Source organism: Pinus tabuliformis, chromosome 2_2 (genome assembly GCF_031772625.1).
Source record: "Pinus tabuliformis cultivar Carrire ecotype Pingquan chromosome 2_2, CPIR1, whole genome shotgun sequence".
NCBI lineage: Eukaryota > Viridiplantae > Streptophyta > Pinopsida > Pinales > Pinaceae > Pinus > Pinus tabuliformis.
Window position 1 is genome coordinate 957,202,871 of NC_142300.1, and position 7,884 is coordinate 957,210,754.

Below are 7,884 nucleotides of genomic sequence, written 5' to 3' on the forward strand. Positions count from 1 at the left end.
TGATCCTTACCTTTAGTAGGTTGGGTATCTCACTAAAGCTCGAATTATGATGTAAGTGTTCTACTACATGACTCTTGAGGGTCATTGTTGGGAAGATCAACAAGCAATAGGATGGATCTGATCCTTACCTCTTATATAACCAATTGTATCTCAATCATTGATTTCATAATGAGATGGTTGTGATCCTTGCTTGGCAAGTTGTATCTTGCCTATTGCTCGATTTGATGACTTGGGGTGAGAGTATCCCATAGGACCTTCATCATTGTCCTTGATTAGAGGGTGGTAGTTGAGCTTCCTTATGATTCTTCTTCTTTATATTCGAGAATTATTCAACAGATAGATTTGAGCAGAGATGGGACATGATTTCTTGACAAGATACTTGCAATGATTACATCATGTAGCTTGAATTTCTCCCTAGCTGAGAGGGAGTATTATTTAGGTAGCTCAATGATAAATTACAATAATTTGACCAGATTCCTCTAATTCCTCTTTCTAAGAGGACCAAATTTGATGTTTGAAGCACTAGATTTAGATAAGGGAAAGTGTATTTTTAAAGTGAAGCCCACAGTGACACATTTGATCAAGTTGGCCTAAAGGCTAATTAACCCTCCTTCAATGCCTATACATCAAGGACACTTCAAGCTCACTTGGAAATATACCATCACACACTTCTCTCTCTCCCTTGAGGTTCGATACATCTGAAATTGAATGAGAATCTCTTCACACATACGAGCAAGAGGAACGAGAAATTGCAAGGAGCTCAAATTCTGATTTTGACTAGCACTTTGACTTGGGTTGAATTTTAGAGTTTGGTCATGTTTTGACTCATTTTGACTTGGGTTCTTGGATTTCTTTGGAGGTCCAAATTTATGGGCACACAAATCGAGATTTTATGGGCACTTTGACTATGGTTGAATTAAAATCTCTAACTAGGGTTTTTGCAACTTTTGGCCAAGATTGGAGGTGAAGTTTGGGACTTTTTTTGCAGCGCTTTGACTATCTGATCAGGCTACATTTTTTACTATTGACCGAGTTCATTTGGTGGACTATTGGACATTTACCATTGAAAATTTTCTACCGTTGAATTTGACTACTATTGACTTTGACTAGATTTGACTATTGGCTCATATTTTGGATTTTTTGGTTGGCTATACTTTTGATAAGTCAAACTTTGGCTTGGATGATTATTTATGGATTTAGGCTCATTGTACTCTCTACTGAACATTTGAAGAAAATATAATAGAATAATAATTTCAAATGGTTTTCCCCCTTATGGGTTTTTCCATGGTCTTTGACCAAATCAGTGTCTCTTGTTGATATGTTGATTGTCTCCTATTGTCATTGCATTTATTGTTCTATCATCATTTACTATTGATTATTGGAAGAATTGATTATTGTTGAAAATATTGTTTATTGAATAAGTTAATTGGCTTAAAAGTAATGGACATAGCATAAAGCAGGGAAGAATTAACAAGACCTAACTAGATCTTGAATTTAAGCTATACATGTGAGACCACATGTTTGGATAGGGCTAGGAAAAGGCTCTAACAAAGTTTGTATTAGACTTGAAGGGTAAAAAATATTGTAATTGCAGTTGTATGTTGTCTTGTGCAATTGTAAAGCCATAAATTACAATAACAAAGACAATGTGACAATAACAATTGTTGAGTGTTGAGTGCTAGCTGCTAATAGATAATAAGCCCTAAGTTGCTACAACGTGAGTTGTACTAGATTAATTATTACAAAATTTTAGGTTAAGATGTCCCAAGTACAGTTTGTGTTGAAGAACATAACTAATGTCATTCGTCATAATTGTATTTGAGCCATGATGTAATGTATTTGTCAAAAGAAATAAAAATAAACTTTTATTATAAAATAAATTGACTTATTAAAGCATGGGTTTCATGCTTGATGTTAACACTAAGTTTGTACTTTCAAAAAAAGATCAAATTGTTTTGAAAATCAATTAAGATTTTTATTACAACCAAAGTGGGCTTAAGTATATGACTAGGTAAAATTTTGGTGTGAAAAGGTGGCATAAGGATTAAGAAACACATTAAGAAAGTTTCTTTTGTCATGCCAATTTGTTTACCCAAATATTACACCAATTGGATGCCAAAAAAGGAGACAGTGCTACGAAATATTTTCATAGTGCATACAGGCCCCACTACGAAATATTTTCATAGCACGTACAAAATTTTGAAAAAAAAAGTTCTGTAGCTATCAATGGGGTCATTTTAAATGCTTTAAAAGTCTTTGTAATTTAATATATGATATGAATTGATGTGATGGTTTGAGGTAGTTTCAAAACATTAAAAGAGGTTTTGAGAGGAGAAGTGTTAAAACCATAATTGTGTGCAAATCAACTATTTCCATCAATCCTAGGTGATTTACTGGTAGAAGATAGTGAAATTGTTAGCAGTTTCTGACAGTGCATGGTAGATTTCTTAGTTTTTTCAATCAAGCAATGGTAAATTCATGTCACGTGAGATGATTTAAACCAGATGGAGTATGGTTCGAGGTCTGTGATGAAGTTGCACCTTTATTTAGAAACACAGGATGGAAGCCAATTTTCTAGCAATTTGATGGTTACAATTTGAGTTAGTGTTATGATTTTATTCACTCTTTTGATGGAACCAAAGCTAAAATAAGAGGAATGGAGTTTGCAGTCACTTAAGATTCAATAGAAAAATCCACGGGCTTTCCTAGAAAGGGTGAGAAGTAATTTAAGAAACGAATGATGTAGAATTTGGATCTCAACTTTAGGAGAGTATTAGAACCCTAATTGGAGCATGGGAATCCCTCAAAAGATGTTGAAGCCTAAATGGTCTACCATTCTAAATATTGTGCAACTATTTTTCACATGTGAAGGCAACTATTCAAAAATACACCTTTACCATATGATATTTTTATGTCATTTAACTGGTTTTTGAAAGATGAGCTTACCTTATTTATTACATCAAAGTCTACTTAAAATGTCCATTAAGGCCATAACCAAACTGAAATTGTTACCTCATGACATATGTCACCATGGCATGATTAAGATACTATATATACATGAGTTAGACAACAAAGTACAAAACCTAATATAGAGGACATGGAGAAACCCTGTACTCAAAAGACAAAAAAAGGGTAAGGCTAAAACTCTTGTTGAAACCCTAGCCATCGAAACAGAGGCTGAATCTAGTCACATAAATTGTTGAGAAAAACATTGTAAATGAACAAAAGATTAAGGTCTATGAGAAGAGAACAAGAAGAAAATAGAAACAAATGTTAGAAAAAGAGGAGCCAAATCATATATAAAAAAGAAGTGAGAAAGGGAAACAAAGTATGGAAATAGGGGTTGAAGACACAAAAACAGAGCCTAGGGTTTACTATAGGAAACCCCATACTTGTCTTAAAAATAAATTAAGACTAAGTTTTAAAGAAAATATTAATCCTAAGCTAAAGGAACCAATGATAATTGATGAAGAGGAAAATGTAAAGTCTTTAAAGGGAAATAAAAAGGCTACAGGACATGGGAAAACAAAGTATGTAGGAAGAAAAGGGAAAGGATTTCTAGAAGCTAGGAAAACCATACAAAAAGGTAATAGAAGGATGAAAAGAAGCCAAGAAAAGTTAAAACTCCTTTCTCAAGACAAAGAAGTTATGGAAGAATGATCAAATTACCTCATTGATAGAGTAATATATGAAACCCTAATTTTGTTGAAAAAAACCCTAATTTTACCTCAACATTTTGGCATACTCCAGTTTATATTTTCGACAGTTATTTTATCTTCAATATATTAGGGTAATATATCATAAATTTTTGTAAATGAGAAAGAGTAGAGAATATGAGTCAACACAAGAAAGAAGGACCTTAAAGAGTGTAAATAGTCACATAATACAGTTGCATAAGTTTCAAAGGTTCATATATCAATTTTTCTATACGAGAGGAATGTGAGTTACAGTTCTAGATATGAAGCCTACAATGACGTAAACAATTTCAAATCCTACACTTCAGTTAAGACTCGTCCTTTTCCCAAATGAATAGCAGAGGATGTGTACAATAGTGTCAAAATGATTTGACCAATGTTTAAATGACAAATAGAGATCCAAATAGCTAGAAGGATAGGATCTTATTTATGTTTTGTAAATTAAACTCTTAGATATTGTAAATATTTTAAATTTATGTTACCAGACTTTGTGGATCTTAACTTTGATGTAATTTTACTATGTAATACATTAGAAAGGAGGAAAAAAGGTTAGATTTCAAAATAAAAATAGTCATGTGTTGTGTGTGTGATCAAATTATTCATCTTTTCAAGTGCCAAGAAGACTAGGATATTATGATCAATGATACAAAGATTCTTGTGATGGTGTACTCAGTCTTCTCTCTTTTGTGATAGGTTCTTTCTTATGTGAAACCACTTTATATTTTATCTTATAGTGTTTAAACAATATTATGTGACAAAATTCATTAGTTTAATGCTCTAGTTCAACTGGTTTAGACATTTTCACTTTTTCTTCTAAATCTTGTAGGATTCATGTTTCATGCCATGATATAATGGATTGTTATCTCCTTCTAGTACCACCCAAATGATGTTTTACATGTTTATAACCTTCCATCTACCCTGCATCTATCCATCTTGATTCATACAATCAAGATCCTGGTGATTGCATCTAAAATCATCATTTATTGATTCCATTTCCCAATGGATTAATTGCTTCATCTAAACCAAACACTATTTCAGCACAACCCCACTGAAAATCTAGCCATTGTTTGAAGACACAACCAGTTTCTAAGCTTAGTGATTAGGTTGTTAGAGAGAGCCCTCTCTAGATTGAAGGGGATAGCCTTCAATCTACAAGATTGGTTCGAAAAGGTTACCTTAGGAAGTTTTTCTTTTACAACCAAGAAAACTTTTTGAGTGATAACATCTTGCTGACTCCACTGGGGATACGAAAGTACATCTTCCCTAGAACTATTTTAATGATGATATCTACTTTTCTGAGGGAAAACAAAAGGTTATATAATAGCATTGGTTTTTATATTTTCTCTAGTGCATCCACAGTGCAAAGTTTGAGGTGATTTTATTGGAAATTTTTGCATATAGAAGGATTCACACAAGGAGAAAACCATATCGTAATCCACCAGAGATCCTGACAAGCCCAAGAAAAATCTTTAGTGAAAAGGAAGTCTACAGAAGAAACAAATACCATTCTTTTAGAAAAGTATTTGTCTCTTCCTAAAGAGATAAAATCTATTGAAGACATTCAATTTGATCTAAAACTCAAGCATAGTTTACTTAATTCAAAATAAGAGTCTAATTTGTCAAAAATAGTCCTTGATGAAACAAAATTTAAACCTTATATTCCTAATACTATTTTTCAAGGATTAAGTGTTTCAGAAGAAGACAAAGATATTTGGTTACAATTTCACAAATTAGAGCATTTGGTTCATCAACTTCAAGTAGTTGTTTCTAAATCTCCTACATTTCAATATTTTGTCCCACCATTTTCTGCTCCAACTGTTTCACTTTCATTCTTCATTCCATATTGTTTTGTTCCAACTATTTTTGTTGGATATGATATACCTCTTTTATGAATTATTACAACAATAGTTTCACTTCCTTTGTCATCTACATTCTAAATTCCTAGTGTTGGTTCAACCTCATCTCACACAACCATGACAGTTAGAGATACCCCTCTCAATCTCCAAGCTCCATTACATGATCTTCCACTGAATTATGGTGAATGTTTGCTTCATTTTGATGGGAGAAGACCCCTTACAGCTTAGCAACATGTGTATAAATTGAATTAATTCATATATTTCGAGGAGGTAAATCATGAATATGTTAAATTAAGACTTTTTGCACAAAGTTTCTCAGGGGAGGTTAAGAAATGGTTTACAGGACTGCCAGTAGGAGGAATTTCAAAATTTCAACAATTTGAACAAATTTTCCTTGCTATATGGGAGGTGAAGGAAAACCCTTTGCAAATCTTGTCTTAATATGAAAATATGAAGAGAAGCCCACGGGAAATAGTTCATGAGTTTTCTGCTAGGTTCAATAGGGTTTATAATTCAGTCTCGATTTAGCCCTTATTCACTATCTTGATGGTTTTGATGCTGAGTTAGCTTATCCATTGAGAGAAAGAAATCATGCTACATTAAAAACTATGCAAAACAATGCTATTGGAGTGGAAGCAAATTTGCTAGCTAAAAGACAAAGATGAGGACTAAGAAGAATGTAGCATTTAAGGAAGAATCATATTCTTCAAAAAATACCAAATTTGATGTTATGTTAAATACAATGGAGGAATTGGTTGACAATCTGACTCCTCCCAGGGGTGAGCCTCAACCCCAAGTGTTATAGACATTTTTGTGCCTCGCGTCAAGGAGCAAGGAATGTCGATAATTACAGGGATCCTCAGTCCCTAAACATGTTGTTCTTACCCCTAAAAGAACAAGGTCATCAATCAACAGCACTTCCAATCAGTTCCCCACCTGAAAACACTTCAGAACAGGCTTATTTTGGATCATGTCAGCTGCTAAACTGAGCTTCTGCGCTGTATTGCAACTGTCCCACTCTGTACCTGCGCTGGAAGTCAAAAACTATGAAGGCTACCTGCGCTGGGCGAGATTGGCCAAGTGGCACAGTCCTCCTGCAAGGTGTCAATTGCCCAGGAAGCTTCCAAACTGACACTTGGGTCATGAGATTCGCCCTGTGATGAGTAAGAGGTACTTGATCACCATGTGTAACCAAGGATCTCCAAGTGGACAAAGGAACTGAAGATTAACTGAAGAGGGAGAGGACACAAGGCAGCTTCATGTCAGTCTCAAGCTGACTCATCTGTTCCTCTTCTCTCCTATATATAGAGCCCTTCTATGAGAGCTCTAGAGGCTGAAATTTTGTATAAGCAAGGAGGTGCTGTTGGTATACCGCCAGGATTATTTGGGTGATTGTTTTACTAGAGGTCAAGAAGAGAGTTCTTGCTGCCGAGGAGGTGCTGCTGGATTGGGGCCAACATCATTGGTTGTAACTTCCTCTGGAACCCTGTTACTTTCTATCAATAAAGTTTGCATGTTCTCCTATTCACTTGTTTTACATAGATGCTTTGTGTTTACATGTGTATTTCATTGCAATCTAATCCATGCTTTGATTATGAGTGCTTGTATCTGTTAGTTTGCTCTCTCTTGTTGTGCAGGTTTTGTGTGTAGCTGGATCGGCTTGGAGAGCAAAGAGCTGGGAGCTGGATACAAAGGAAGAAGGATAAGGATCAATCAAGCGCAAGACACCAGGTTGGTTGACCTTCTTTCCATTCTATCTATATACTCATAAAGAAGAACATGAAAACTTTATCATTCAGTTGTTGCTAGATTCTGTCACATCTAGAAAGGGTTAGGGTCATCCGCATCGGATACTTTTCCCCACAACACCAAGTCCGAAATCCAAATTTTAGAAGGCCACCTGGACCCCAAGTTGGTCAGAAGAATCCAGATGAACAACAAATAATCAGACCTGCATTTCTTAAAAAATTTGTTGATGGGGAAGATAATGAAGACACTGAACAACAACACATTAACTACTTTGATGGTGAATAAAGTCAAGAAGTTTAAATTAAAGAAGAGCATGATAGATTTGATGAACGTTCAAAAGAAAGTGATCATAATCAATTGATATTTGACTCAGAGATATGTCAGCAAGGTTACAATAATGTTGTTGTTGATTTCAAGAGACAATATAACATCTGAGGAAAAAATGTAGTTGTTTCTAATTCTCCTCCAGTGAAAGTTGTAATGGAGCATAAACAAATTGAGCCCAAGAAAGAAAATGAGCCTAAGAAAATAGTGGAATCAAAGAAAGAGTTATGCGACTAGCTCACAAAATAGAAGAAAAGATA